Source organism: Lissotriton vulgaris, chromosome 8, assembly GCF_964263255.1.
Source record: "Lissotriton vulgaris chromosome 8, aLisVul1.2, whole genome shotgun sequence".
NCBI classification, from domain to species: domain Eukaryota; kingdom Metazoa; phylum Chordata; class Amphibia; order Caudata; family Salamandridae; genus Lissotriton; species Lissotriton vulgaris.
The window spans coordinates 407,466,098-407,482,422 of NC_141696.1; the positions used below are offsets into that span (position 1 = coordinate 407,466,098).

Genomic DNA, 16,325 nt, shown 5'->3' on the forward strand with positions numbered 1-16,325 from the left:
CTCTCTTTCTCTTGGTCACTCTTCCCCGTAGGACACTCGTACCGACTTCTCCCAAAAGGCAAACAGAGGAACACTACCGTCACGAACTGTATATATTCTTAAAGCTCTATGCGTGCACCCGTCACCAAGAACTTGGGGTCACCGAGGCTCGTGATATCTTTATTAAGGAGGAAGGGTCGAATATAGTGAGGAATGGGGAAGGGAAAGGAAAGCGTGTTTCGCATGCAGCGTGCACCACTTTATTTATGCCACAAGCCCAACAGTCCTGTGCCCTCCAACCTCCTCCTTCACCGTTCTCCCCACGTTATTTGCCTGGGGCTACGGTCCCCGGTGACCGTAGCAATGGGTATCGCGGTGTCCTGTTGCTTGGAGGGACAGCCGGATACGAGCGCGGTGTGTGTTGGGGAAACCTCCCGTGGGTCAGCTCCGCTGCTCCGCTTCGCCTCCTCCGTGTCTCCAGCACCTGGACTCTCCACTCCGATTCCATGTGTTCCGTCGTTCGATGCTCTGTCCTGCGTAGCTTCGCCTCCTCTGCTGCAGCCGTCCGTCGCAGCCTCGCTTTCTCCGGATCTCCAATCACCCGGCGGCCCACAGCTGAGCCAACTCCTCTGGTTGGAGTGGATCATTGGACACCATCTTGAAGTTCCCGGCAGATCGGGTGATAGGATGCTCTCTATCACACTTAGGTAGTCTGAAACCGATCTGGGGCTGCTTGTGCTTCCTTCCAGAGGGGACCTGACTTAGCAGTTTATGCCAGACTGTTTCGGTTTGGAGCAGAACCAAGACTGAATTACATTTGGTGTCTCTGTCTAGAGTGATGTGGTGGGGGACAAACAATGGACTGGAGTGCAGCCAGATCGATCACCAGTGGCTGAAATTAGTTCAAGTAGTCTTCTGTTACTTTGTTGGTTGTTTCAGCTGTCAGTATTAGGGCATGTACATATTGATGAAACATGTAACTACAATGATCAGGCCAGCCAGCATAACAAATACGACCATTGGCATCCAGATATATATGTTTTACATACCAAGTGGTAAGGACACTATTTATATGTTGACACTTCTAGAGCATAGGGAATGCACAGAGTGCACAATCCTCTATCTCAAACTTATTAAGATCATGCAATACTGCATCATGCCTCTGACCCCCAGTACAGCACACCATTTCAGACACAAAGAAGCGAAACAGTATAACATCATACCACACTAAACAACATCAAAACACATTATACCCTATCGTACCATGTTATTCAACATCATATTGAAACACACTATCAGACAGTATGCCACACCAAGCTGCTTCACTCCATACAACACCACATCGCACCACCCTACCATACCATATATTACACAGTCACAGATCACACAGTCATATAGGAAGCCAAATCAAACAACTAAGTACATCGCCATATTACACCACCAAGTGCGACATTACACTATATCGCATTCACACCACACTACATCTCACTGTCATAAAATATCACACAGTATCATTTCACACAAAACAACAAACCACACCACATCAAACCATATGGAACAGATCACATTACATCCGATTATACAGTGGCACTGTTGCATGCCTAAGAATTCAATCACACACCGTCACTCTTAGGTCTCAGGCAGTGAAGTTATACAGTGTAGAGCAGAGGAAGCCGACATGTCATATGACTCATACCTTTCTCTTGCTCTAAAGAGGGTCAATCTGAGGTCAAGTAATGACCCCGGCTAAAGACAAAAAGGGTGTTGGTGTGTTTCCTTTGGCCTAGCCCGCAGATTAGCACAATTACCTAAACATACAGGTTTCCATACTAAAGGATTTTTTAACGCCAACCTATTGCAAAATATGTGTGCAACAACACTTATGAATGTCACAAACATGTTAGCAATGGGGAACACAAATATTGTTTAAATTGCCTTGTATAATAACTATCCTCAAATAGATTAAATTCTCTTCATCATTAGATGGATAATCTTCTATAATGTGAGAAGATGGAACTATTATAACTGAATGCAAAGGATTACTTCAGCAAAGGCTGAAACAGCAAAGAATCTGCAGCTGAATTTGTCTGGGGAGAGTGACAATGTCTTTGGGGATCTTTCTTCCTCAAATGAAGTGCCTTCTTTGCACCCAGATGGAGCAGGATTATCAGTTGACTGTTGACTCTATGAGAAAGATGCACTCATGATTTTATATGACATTGTAGCTTCCCATTATTTTAACTGGATACAAGACGCAGCAAATAAATTGGTCCCACTTAAGAAAGTTATCACCCGCAGATTGTGTGCATCAGCCACTTGGTATTCTGAGAAATTAAGGGAATTTTTAAAAACCTGTTGTTGTCAGGAAAGGATCTGTAGAAGTAACTGTGCTACAGAGGAAAAGCAGAACTATAAATTACAGATTCAGGAATATAAGTTCGATCATTTCTGAGAAAATCAGTTTTGTCACCGAAAAATCGGATCTGCTGCCAAATCATTCCAGGAGTTTTTCCAACCTTCTTACTCTCTCTGTTTCTCCCCCTACACTTTCCACTCAACAGCTTTGTGATAACTTAGCAACTTTTTTCAGAAATAAAGTTGATGAGGTTTTGAATGACCTTATCTTCAGCAACAGAATTGATTACTCGACACAAGCAATCATTCGACCAGACCAAATCCAACCCGCTTTTAGTGAGTTCCAGCCATCTCTTCGGAACGGATGATTGAACTGATACAACAAAGTAATTCTGGTGCTCCCTCAGACCCTTACACTACTAGAGTGCTGCACAAAATAGCTGACTTTATTGCACCCCCACTTTCCTCGTTGCTTAATAATATCCTGAAACTGGACGTTTCCTTACAGAATGGACAGGGGCCTCCATTCTGCCACTTCTAAAAAAACAAACTTTTGATCCAGCAAAAGAAATAAATTGCCGCCCAATATCAAGATTTCCCTTTCTAGCTGAAGGACTAGAAAGACATATTAACAACTCTCTCTCAATTTTTTGGAATCAGAATGGTATCCTGGACAACTCACAGTTTGGCTTTAGGAAAGCCAACAGTACGGAGGCAGCATTAGTTGCAGTTTCAAAGGAGGTCAGGGCAATTCTTGACTTGGGACATAAGGCTATGGTGGTCCTTTTGGACTAATCCGCAGACTTTGACACAGTAAGCTACGAGATTCTGAAAGAACGTTTCTTGGAGATCGGTGTCCAAAGCTCTTCCTTTCTGCTTTTTTCTGGATGAAAGGGAACAAATGGTCAATATGGGAGATTTTAGGTCAAAGTCATTCTCCCTACCTTGTCGTGTTCATCAAGGTTCTTCATTAAGTCCCACCTTATTCAATTTACATGTGACCCCTCTTATGGGATTGATAAAGTCATACGGTTTTTCCACAGTGTCCTATGCAGACACCCAAATTATCGTTCCCACAAATGTATTATTATTGATGAGGTGGCCTCTCGCTTCAACTAATAAACTAGTGCCATTTTCAATGGGATGAACGTCCGCCGTCTCAAATTAAACTCTGGAAAGACATAGTTTCTCCTCTTTGGACGGGATGCCTCTTTCTGGAACAATTATTGGTGGGCACAAGCCCTGGGCTCTCAACTAGTTCCAGTGGTTAAAACAAGGAATCTAGGAATCATGTTTTATACCTATCTTTCTTTCTGGTACCAAACCAATCATTTGACTTCCTCATGTTCCCATATTCTAAAAACTCAGAGGAAACTTCTTCCTTTCATACCATTTGATCTACAAAAGACAGTGGCCCCTTCTCTAGCAATATCAAAGGCAGATTATTGTAATGCCCTCTATGCTGGAGCCCAGCAGTGTGTTTTGGGAGCACTCCAGAGACTGCAAAACACAGCAGTTAGGATTCTGAAAAAGATCCAAATGTTTAAACCCGTTTCCAAGCTAGGGAAGAGCTCAACTGGTTGCTTGTTAAAAAGAGAGTTGCCTTTAAGGCACTTTACATTGCCCGCAAAGCACTGTATCTTCAAGGCCCTGACTTTCCTAAAAACACATTTTCATGGTACACTTCAAAGAGATCATTGCGCTCATCCACAGCCAAGAAAGTGTATGTTCCTTACATTTATAAGGCCTTTTGGGGAGGTAGAAGCTTTTCCCACCTCACTGCTTGCCTCTGGAACCAAATCCCAGAGCACTTGAGGAATACCTCCAACTTTCTGGCTATCAGAAAGTCACTAAAAACTTGGCTGTTCACTTTCTCTCTGTAGACTTTCGATGCTGGTTTCTTCCTTCACATTACAGGTAGTGCTAAGATGCCCTAGGGCAAACGTAGCGCTTTACAACATTAAAATCAAACCAAATACGATCGTGAGTTTGGGTGTGAACGCCAGCATGTTAAAATGCATAAAAATGATACACGTACACAGGGCCTATTACTTTGGTAGTACCATAAAAGGCAAAGTTGGGCACTCCTTTAATGTTAGTAGTAAAGCTTACTAATATACAATATATAACATTGGTGAACTTCTGTATCTACTATTAACAAAACACAGGCATAACATCATGAAAACATACACACTAATAGGTCAAGCAACAGATGTCCGTCTGAAGTTGGGGTCAGAGGGCAAGGCCCACAATGCTATGGATCACACAAGCCTAACTCCATTGAACATAATCATGGCACCACATGTCATGATCAATCACTACATCAAAGAATGGTTTCAACCTCCACATCACAACACATCACACTACAACATGCTATTTCAAACCACACCGACCCATTACAAAACTTGCCTTACTACAGGACACTCCTCCCAGCACCAATTAAAACCCTTCTACACCCACACCATCCGAAATCACATCATATCACATAACACTACACAACACTTTATAACACATCATATTTTCTAATACAACAGCACATTAAAGCTCACCACCCCGTCCTATACAACCCTATACAACACATTATCATACCATTGTACACCACAAATCTGGTGTAATTAATCTATAGTTCTCATTGCTACAATATAACACACAATATCATGCCACACATACCATACCATTAACCACCGAGCCAGTCTATGCTATCAAATGATTCATCACAAACTCTTCCATAAGTCTGTATCATACTACAACACATTCACAGCACACGACATTGCACTTTACTACACCACACGTGCATCACATCACACCACACTTCACATCTGCAACAGACCACACGGCTAGTTGATCACAGCAACACATGCTCCTCAAAGTAGAAGGAAAAGACGATGAAATTGCAATATATAAGAAGAATAATTCAGCACTGGGTGGATTACATGTTAGAGATTTGGTTGAATGTCTATACTGTTCCTCCTGTGTGCCCACTTATTAATTATATCTGGAGAAGCTGATCATACGTCATTCAAGTGTGACAGACATCCTGTCATTGCTAACTGGCAGGAGGAGAGAGAATGCATCCTACATTCATGCTAAAGTGCACTCAGATCAGGAGGGAACATCACTTAGCCAGTTTTAGGATTACAGGATGTTACAACAAAGAACTAAAATAATCTCACTAAACACAACATCAGAAATCAGTAAGAGTCAAATGAATAAAAAAGTAAAATAAAGTCTGTCTTTCTGAATTTTAGTGTAATCTGTCACTGCCCTTCTACATTTTAGGGAGAGGAAGTCTTATCACCACAAATAAAACAAATAAAATAAACAAATAAAGTAGATGAATGTGACACACGGCACAATCGAAGTTAACGCCAAGTGACAAAACACATTTCACATCCCTCAGTCGTGAGGGTTTTGGTGGTAAGCTGTAACATTAGCCCTCCCTGTGGAGACAGCCCATAACCAGAAATCAACAGGCAGTGGGAGAAAGACCACATGGAAAATGAGAACCAAATAACAGGACTGCCAGTGAATGCACAAACAAGACAATACACACACAGTGGTGCTGGAACATTTTTCAGAACGAGGTTGTTGGCCATTCGTGTCAGTTTACTCAATTGAATAGGGGTTTTGTAAAATGTTATGTAAACAAATGAAGGCACATGAGCCAAGCTCCTTTTCTGGAGTGTGTGTGGTTGGGGAGGGGAAGACGATAATTGACAATGCTGGCCAGTAATTCATTAAACCTGGCCCAGAAGTGACAACATTCTGCTTTATGGCTTTTGGATTGTAAATTTAACCTCAAAAACATTTCGAAAGAGACACAAAAGTCACAGTGACATTATCCTTGTATGCCTTGCAGTAAAGTCAATCATCATGTCTTGGACTTTGTATTGTGCAAGCTTTGAATCTCTTTTCCCATCTAGTATAAACAAACAGTGATAACGCATTTTTTAAATATTTGCAAACTGCATAAAAGAATCTAGCAAACTTTTTTTTTTTTGCTTCTGGCTGGCTATGCATGTTTTGCCAAACCAAATGTATCAATAGAGCTATTGAAATAAAATCTAAATATTCAGGTTTTGCAGACAATTGCAAACTAGACCTGAAAAATAAGAGACTTAATAGTAGTTTGTTACAAACAATCGCTCCTTGATTTAATTTATTGGCATCTTGCTGCAGGAACAAAATCTCTACAAAGGCATTGGCTGCTGCTCATAATCCACCTAAAATGACTATCCGAATTCTGGGGGTGATGCATCGCCTGCCGCAGCCTTACTTTCACAGTGACTGTACACATGAGACTAAGAGGCAGCACAGCCTGAGGACTCAGGCCCCACCGTTTAACTAAGGGTACTAGCACATAAACACAGGTTGATGTTAATGCAGCCTAAGCTGGTGAAGTGGTGTGGCTCACTGGCTAGAGGCGGCAGACCCGTAAGCAGAGGACGGCCCGGGACCAGGGTTCGATTCCCGACGCAGCAGGGTCGTGGACCAGGGTCAGCGGCTCGATAATTCTCGCCTCGGTGCCTACTCCAGTCAGGGACCACACTCTGCAACTCTGGGCATTAGCTTGCCTCATCTTCACAACGGCCCCCCCAGACCGCCGGGGATGCTTGGTCGCACCTTAGAGATACCCATTAGGGACCATCTCTCAGGGTGAGCCAGGACGGGTTCCCCAGCGGTCGAAGCGCGGAGATACTCCTCCGGGAGTCGATTCTAGCACTATATAAACCCACAATTAAATTAAATTAAATTAAGCTTGGGGCATATTTACAAGGGAAGGCGGAGCTAAGCCACTTTGCATGGCTTAACACTGCCTTGTAAAAATCGTACCCTTTGATGCAGTTTTCTGCATCAAAGGGACATGCAACGGGTGTTGCTGTGGGTGTTCCCACGCAACGCCCATTGCTTTTTGATGCTGCCCTAGATTTAAAAGGACGTGTAAATCTGAGGCAGCGGCAAAAACGAACGCCATTGAAAGGGTGGCGTTAGAATGACGCAATGAGGAGAAATACTTTTTTCCCCTCGTTTTTGCTCTTTTAATATGGCATTCTGCAGCACACATGGAGGGAGAAAATTGCCATTTAAGATTTTGTTATGTGCAGGAAGGTGTCCTTTCCAGCACATAAACAACCATCCCTGCAGAACAGGCATCCTTGCACCATTGTGCAAGGGTGCCTGCTCTGCCGCTATGCGGCTTTTTCATTACCGGCAAAAGGGAAAACACAGGGGTGCACCGTATTTTTGTAAATAGGGTGCATCCCTGTGTTTTTAAAATGACGCAGGGCAGCACAACTGAATTGCTTGCAGTGCCATGCTGCGTCATTTCTTTATAAATATGCCCCCTAATCTCTCACAGATACAACACCCAGCCTGAGCAACCCAGCAATATTCAATCAACCAACTCCCAGCACCAAGGAGCCATTGATGACAGATAATGTTCCAATGGATACTATAAAAGGTATAAAACGCTATAAAAGCTCTGAACAACTTGTATCTGATTAACTTTCAGCTCTTTCGGTTGCTTCCGAATTTCTAATGTAGCTCTGACATGCTGACGAATTTTTAAGGAGAAAAACTGCAGCTGCGCCGAGACACGTTTTGATTTAGAGCACATGTTGGCTTCCTTCAAATCCGTGGGAGGACTCCACAAGGTGAATCCGTGTAACCGGCAAAACAGGCTCGCCAAGGACTGCCAACGACAAGAATAGTAAACATGGGAGAACAGGATATATATAGTTTGGCCAACTCCCAGTTCCTGCTCATTAACGTAATTGATCTCACGTGGCAGCTGGATGAATCAGTCTGTAGTACTCTTTGTTTTTTAAGTTCAGAAAGAATTTTTATTGATAGAAACAAGGGTGTCAACACATAGTTCACAATATTAAATGCACATCATTCAAGAGAAATCACTTCAATAAATTTGCTTCAATAAATTGTGTGAATCGAGCTCAAGAGTAAAAAATAAAAGAATTAAATAGTACACATAAATCAGGAAAAATACCAAATATGTTAAGAACGTTTTGGGGTTTCAAGGGGTTTTAAGACTTCCTGTTGAATTGGCTGCAACTGGAAAGAGCGACTAGCACTTATGTCAAGATATATTGTAACAGGTGACCGTAAATCCAGTTTTTCGTTGCTATGTGTATAGGATGTACAAAAGAGGTATCCAACCTATGATTGTGGCAGACGTTATACCACCATGACCTATAGAAGATTTTAGAAAGGTCTTTCCTATTAGTTGTAATCTGCTGGAATGCGACTGCAAGTAGCAAATCAATAATTTTAACATTAAGCGTAACGTTTTCCCAACAGGATGAAAGACTTCCCAAGAAAACATGAGTATAAGAAAAAGGAATTCTAGTTCCAAAAATCAAGTTGATTTGGGACCACACCTGTTTCTAAAAATCATTTACAGTACAACAAGCAAATAACATGTGGAGTAGATCTGCATTTGGGGAGGAGCATGTCCAACAGGCATCTGATATAGTCATACATTTTTTGCTTAAAGCAAGCAGTGTTAAAAGTAATCTGTTGTAAACAAAAAACAACGTCGGCGTTAAATTAGCTGCTCTGGATGACTTACGAATTTTGGTCCATATATTGTTTCATAGGGACACTGGCCAAGATAGTGCAAAATCACGTTCCCATGTTTCTTCCACTTTAGATTTCTGCCTAACCGTACCATTACTGTGTAGATAACTGTATATAGTAGAAGCTTTGGGTGTAGTTTGTAGTAAGGTGTGAAATTGTAAAGAAGAGTTTAGGATGGTGTAGGAAGTAAGTGTAGCAGACAATTGGGTGTGTGTATCCATTACATCTTTCTTAAGTATAAGATATTTGTGAATAAATGAGGTGGGTAAGTTAAATGATTGACTAAGTGAGGGGAATGGTATAAAATCTGACTGTGAGAATAACTGATGTATCCAAATGAATCCTCTCTGACGCCAAGTCTTCCAATAGAACGGTTTATTCCTTATAAGTAGATTTTTGTTGTGCCAAATTATAGAGTTGAGGAAGGAGGAGAGAAGGATGAGGATAGCAGGAGTTTAGATGTCAGCTTGATTATGGGAGTGGATAAGGCTTGTGGTGAATGTGAAAATGAAAGGTATTCCTCAAAGGAAAAAGGGCGACAAGAAAAGACGTTCAATTGTAGTCCATAAAGGACAATAATCTGTGGGTTCACACAACCAAAGCTCCCGCTTGACGTAAAAGGAATGCTTTTTGGTACGTCGGAAAATCAGGAAAGTTAACTCCACCTTCCGATTTAGGACGTATTAATTTGAGTAGAGACATTCATGATTTTTTGTTATTCCTCAAGAAGGAAGAGAGGATGGAATTAATCTTCTTTAAAAATGTAGTAGGAATAGGGACCGGGATATTAGAAACGGTGTATATAATTATTAGCGACAACATCATCTTTATAATGTCAAGACGGCCCCACCATGATGGGAAACATCCTTTACAACGGAACCGTTACAATGTGGTACCGTTACAGCGCAGGATTTACAACGACTTTCGCTGGAGGGCGCTCTGGGATAGGGGATAGTTTAATTTACTATCCAACACCTTCCCTACTATCCACGGGGACTGGAGTTGGAATAGTAAATTAAACTATTCACTATCCAGCACCCCCCAACGCAAGTCATTGTAACGACTTGCATTGTTAAACCTGCGACGTAATGGTACGCGTTGTAACGGTACGCATTGTACCGTCATACATCCCACCATGATGAATAAAGGGCATGCCATTTAGTGGTGAGATTTGAAATCTTTTGTATACAATTATGCATACAAAGTTATACCGTATCTGAAATTGAAGAAGAGACATGTAGTCCTAGATACTTAATATGATTAGGACTCCACGTGAAATTAGAGGCATTAAAATCTGATTTGAAGGTATACTTTGTTAAAGGTAGGATCTCGCATTTGTCGTTATTCAATTTGTAACCAGTAATATCAGAGTACGTATGTACTTCTGCTAGAAAGGTGGGAATTGAGCCACTTGGTTTAGACCTGAAAAGCAAGATTTTTTTTTTTTTTGATGAGTTTTATATAGCGCTGGCTAGACCCGGAGGTATCAGAGCGCTTTACACGAGGTACCATATTGTTACAAAGTTACAGCAGTTACAATTTACATTTGTTGCAAGAAAACATTTAAAGAGCATAAAATACAAGATAAATGGAGTGTAGAAGGGTAGGGAGTAAGGTAAAAGGATAGGAGGGAGATACGGCGGAGAGACGAAGGAAAGTCTGCCATAAGTCTGGCTAGGCAGGTGACGGCCGAGGGGGAAGTCCTAAGCCCATCTCCTCTATAGCGATAGCACATGATAAGAAGCCCACTTATCTGCCAGTTCAACAGAAGGTTGCCCATTATTACCCTAGCGAAGGACCGCCAGCCATATTTATATCTTTCCACCAAAAGGCAGGGATCTTTGTGACTTCAGCCAAGGTGCCTTGTTTGTTGAGCACACTCTGGAAACTTTTCTGTTTTCAAGAAGAATTGCAAAACAAACAAAAAAACAAAAAATAATCAAACTCTAAAAATGATGAGAGCTTGGGAAAAAAACATCCGAAATGGGAGCTTGTTTCCTGAAAGCAAAAAATAAATGACCTTGACATTCAAGGTGTTTCCAGTCGCTGGAGGTCATTCTGCATTTTTCCTGCCCTTATCCAACAAATATCCCATGGTGGCCACAGGTAAAGAAGATGATTGACAGCTGCCATGCCCTCAATGGGGAAGAGGGAATAGTTATCACTGTAACCTACGGACCTCGTGAAGGGTGAGCATCCAGGGCAACGGTTTGCAGCAGTGGAGAGAGCTGAGAGAGAATCTGCCGCTGTATACTTGGCACCTCCCCCGACTCTAAATAGAAAAGGGGAACCAGCGTGGCTCCTCTGCTATGGGGGAGGAGCGTCATTCCAACAACTCCCCCCAAAAAAAGTCAGGAAAGGAAAAATAAAACAATATTAAACACTTGTTTTCTTTTAATTTTCTAATCCTGCTGAGTCTTGGGGGTGGGGAATGGGGATGAGAGACATTATGGGAAGTAGTAGTGCACTCCCTTCATTGCACATGATGGTTTGAACCGTCGTCTGAGGCCGGCTGAACCATCATGCACAGTGAAAGCAGTGAAAGTTCTCAGTCTCAACTCACAGTCGGCCCTGGAGGGCATATCGAGGGCACTCAGGCTAATTATGAAGCTGCTCTCATGCATGAGAGCAGCTTCAAGATTGGCCAAAGGTAATTCTGGGATAATGAGCTGCCTAGAGAAGAGGACCAGCACAACGCAGTCGGCGGCAGGTAAGTTTTCTTTCATCTTATTATTATTATTTTTTATTTTGCGACCCCTATGCCTCCTTCCTGTCCGCTTTTATTTATTTTATTTGATGAGTTGTATTTAGAGCTGGCTAGACCCGAAGGTATCAGAGCGCTTTACATGAGGTTCCACATTGTTACAAAGCTACATCAGTTACAAGTTACATTTGTTGCAAGAAAACATTTAAAGAGCATAGAAGACAAGATAAATGGAGTATAGAAGGGTAGGGAGTAAGGTAAAAGGGTAGCAGAGAGATACGTCGGAGAGACGAAGGAAATTCTGCCCAAAGTCTGGCTGGGTAGGTGACGGTCGAGGAGGAATCTTAAGACCCTCTCCTCTATAGCTATCAAGAAAGCTCCAACGGGCATCGGCCAAAAGGCTAGGTCTCAACGGTTGGTGGCAAGTTCACAGATTCAATGTCCTGATGGGTGAGCCGGATGGGGTAAATGCTCGAGGTGTGGTTGATGTCCAATGTCCAATTTTTGTTCAAAAGTAGTAGCACATTGTGGTAAAGGACCACTGTGGTGGCCATCCTGGGGTCAGGCAAGGGATTCTACCCCTGGTGGTCCATTCAGCCGGTCCCCATTTTTATCTTTCCTCAATGTATTCTCAGGGGCCCCTAGGGTAATCGGCGCATTGCTATCGGTGGCCTCCTTTCTTCCCCGTTGCTGACTCGGGGGTCGCAGCGCCAGCTCTCTCCCCTTGATTACTTCGGAGCCAGACAGCCCACAGTTCACAGCGGCTCTCCTTTTGCAGCCCAGTTGGGCCGTGACGCTCGCCGCAGCCGCCAATTTCTATTTCTAAGGGTCAGGCACTGAGGGTATCTCCGTGCATGCCAGTGAGTTGCTCCTCATACTTCTCCAATGTCAGTGGACAAACACCTCACCAGCAGGGTTTTTCAGTTGCAACTCCCCAACTAGTGATATTAAAAGGGGTGCTGTGCTCGTTTCACCAGGGAAGCCTCTGGTCGGGCGCCATCTTAAAGTCAGGCGCAGCCTCCCGCCATCGGCTTATCTCAAGGACACTATCGTCAGCATAAGCAGCAAGTTTGATGTGGGAATTTAATGTTTGAAAATTGGGATCCTGGTGTAATTTAGAGAGGAAAGGTTCCAAATCCAAGTTAAAAAGGAAAGGGGAAAGAGGGCATCCTTGGCGTACACCTCTTCCTAGATCAAAAAATTGAGATGCTAAACCATTTGCACAAACAGCCGCTCGGGATTAGAATAAAGGAGGGAAATTAAAGATGTGAATTTGGGGCCAAAACCAAACCATTTAAGGGCATAAAATAAATAGATCCATTGTACTCTATCAACCGCCTTTTCTGCATCTAATGCAATCACTACCAGGGGATGTTTTAAATGGGAAGACTTGGATAAAACATTAAAAAGGAGTCGCAGGTTATCAGTTATGAATTGTCTTTTGACATATCCAGATTGTTCTTTCCCCAGCAAATCTGGTAAGTAGGAATCTAATCATATAGCTAATGCTTTGGAAAAAAATTGTAGTCTTTATTAACCAAAGATATAGGCCTATAATTTTTATAATATTTAGAGTCTTTACCTTCTTTGGGTATAAGGCAGATGTGTGCTTCCAAAAGGAGCCGAAGAGCCACCTAAAGTACTAAAATAGTTTATTAGGGAGTACAATTTGGGCAGTACCAGTTTCGAATAATGTAGATAAAATTCGACCGTGAAACCATCTGGTCCTGGTGCTTTGTCTTTTTTAAGGTGTTGAAGGGCATTTAATAATTTTTGCTGTGTGAAGTCTGACTCCAAGGAAGAAAGGTCCAGAGGAAAATGTTGAGGTTTTTGGATGCTAGAGAAAAAGTGGAGTAAGGAATGGTTGGTAAGTTGTGTTTAAGAAGCATATAATGACTTGTAAAAAATAGAAAATTCATTCAAAATATCAGCATCTTTATATTTTAAATCTGAATTTGTATCATAAATAGATTCAATGTTTAAATTATTTTGTCTGACTTTCAAGTAAATGGCCAAAAATTATCCAGCTTTATTCTTGCACCCTTAAAATTTTGCGCTGGATTTTAACAAATATAAAGAGGCATCCACTGTAGATGTCTTATTAAATTGCATCTTGGCATTAATGAGGGCTGTTAAACAATCTTTCGAATGTGAGGTGTAGTAAGAGTGCTCCAGTCGCTTGATATCTTGAAGGAGGTCCTTAGTCAATTTACGGGCAATTTTTGTTTTTTTTGCAACAAAACCAATTATGAAATCTCTTGCTGAGGCTTTAAAAGCATCCCATAAAGTGGAAAAGGGCATGTATTGAGTTTGATTTATCTCAAAGAACTAATTAAAGAAGGTAATAAAGGAGGCAGTAAACTTTGGATCTAAGAGAAGGGCATTATTAAAGCTCCACCTTCTAGGACCTGCAACTTTAGGTAAGATGTCAAGGTTCATTGAAACAGGGGCATGATCTGACAATAAAATGGGACCAATCTCTGCATTATTAAGAGTTTGCGCAACATTATGAGAGATGAATATATAATCAATCCTTGATTGAGATTGATGAGATGGGGAGTTAAAAGTAAATTTCCTAGTGGTCGGATTACAGAGATGCCAGGCGTCAAGGAGTGTGTGCTGTGTGATAGTGTGGACAAAGGACTTATGGGGTTTATTAGGAACGTAGGTGACTTTGGAATTTCTATCAATGAATGGATCGAAAATCTGATTGCAGTCACCTGCTAGGATAAAGTTATCATCTATACAGTGAGTGATTTGCTTGGCTAACGTGGGCCAAAAGGAAGGATCACCACCTGTAGGGGCATAAACATTTAGAAGAGAGACTGGAACACCCTTTAGAGACAGCTTGATGCTCAACCATCTTCCGTTAGTATGTGATTCTTGTGATAAAAGTGAGAGTGCAAGGCATTTACGACACAGTATCATTACTCCGTTACGTTTTCCATCACCTGGGGAGAAGAAAACTTCACCTATCCAACCTTTTTTTAGTTTTAATGATTTAACATACAATAGGTGAGGAATACAATATCAACCTCCAATTTGTCTAGGTGGAATAGGACTCTTTGCATCTTAATGTGGGAATTGAGACCCCTAACGTTCCAAGTAATACATTTTAATGACATAAGTTATCAGAAACAAACTGATCTAAAAATATGAAATAAAAACCCAATTCATTGCGAAAAGAGTAAAAAATGTGAGATAAGAAGAAAAGAGAAGTAATAATTAAATCAATGTTACAGTGAAGAAGGATGTGAAAACCAGGTGAGATAACAGATTGAGAAGGATCATAGGAAAGAAGGAAGAGAACGACACCCAGAAAGAAGATAAGAAGAGTATGTGGGAAAGAGAAAAATTAGGGACAGAAATAGAATAGGAATACAAGAAGAGGACATACCTACAAAAGAAAGAGGTCGGGGAAAAACGATCAGGAGATCACGAGGAGGAGGGTCAGTCTGTAGTACTCTGACAACATTCCTGTCATTGCAAAGTTTATTATGCCAAATAGACACGCCTTTCTGTCATGGACCTCAATTCACAAAAATGTCTGGGGTAGAGGAAGTGACTAATTCACACACATTCGTACATACACACACACTTTCTTACATAAACACATTCAAAAGTGCAAGCACGCACAAAACATACATTAAGTTAAAAGCATTTTTTTACTTACCTCAGCTGCTAGGGAATTCATAGTTCAGCTATTTGTACCCCATTTTTGAAATAAAACTAATAGCGAATAATGTAATATTAGTCACTATTAATATAATTAAAAATTGACAAAAAACAAGGTGAGTGAAGCACCCACCGACGTCCGTAAGGAGGAGCTGCTTCTGTTCCTGCCACTAATTTTGCCACTACTGACGCTAGGGTTCGCAAAGGCAGCTGCGACCCCAAAATACGCCCATGCTGTTCCATTACTCAGCCGTGGCTTGTGCAGGTAAGAGCCATGGGGCCGGTTGATTGGGGGGGGGATTTGAGAGACGAACATGAGAGAAAACTAAATAGATAATTAATCTTCCCTCGTCGTCGCCTGTTGAAATCCACCCCACCCGGCCGTACTGCCCCACAGCTCTTACTTGCATGGGCCGCGGTTGCCATTAATTCTAGGCAAACAAAAAAAAAAGATTAAAGATCAAAGGAGTCTCATATTAGCTGCAGGGACATCTCTGACAACCGACTGCCTCTGCACATCTCTCCCAAAAGTAACTTATTAAAGATAAACGGCGTACACTGTCTAACACGGAAAGAATTCAGGTATGTTTAGGTATGATCAGGGGTACTGAAAGTTATGGCAACACAGCGAGCGTCAGTGGCTGAGATTAATACAAGCATTCCATCCAACACTCTGTTGTTGTTGTTGTTGTTGTTGCAGTTATTCCAACAAAGACAGAGACAATATACCACCATCAATATCGTATTGGAAATAGGATATACTGTGATCGCAGTGACACTACGCCTGTGCCAGACCACGTGTGCCAGCTCCCACTGTGAAGATATCTTTTCAATGATGGATTGTCCTCTTCAGTGACTTTATGTTATGTTATGTTATGTTATCGTAGGTTTTATTGAGCGCTCAGCTACTCAAACAAGAGTGTCCCGGCGCTATCAGACCCAACACAGCATAACCTCAGAGACAGGGGCGAGTCAGAGAACGAACGACCACGTTTTAAGCTCTTTCCTGAATGCAGCC

At 41.9% G+C, this 16,325-nt stretch overlaps 1 protein-coding gene across 1 annotated transcript in view; it reads left to right on the forward strand.

Moving 5' to 3' along the window:
* Positions 1-16,325, forward strand: part of VWA3B (von Willebrand factor A domain containing 3B) — a 981,637-nt gene that overhangs the window by 404,269 nt on the left and 561,043 nt on the right. The window lies entirely within an intron of this gene.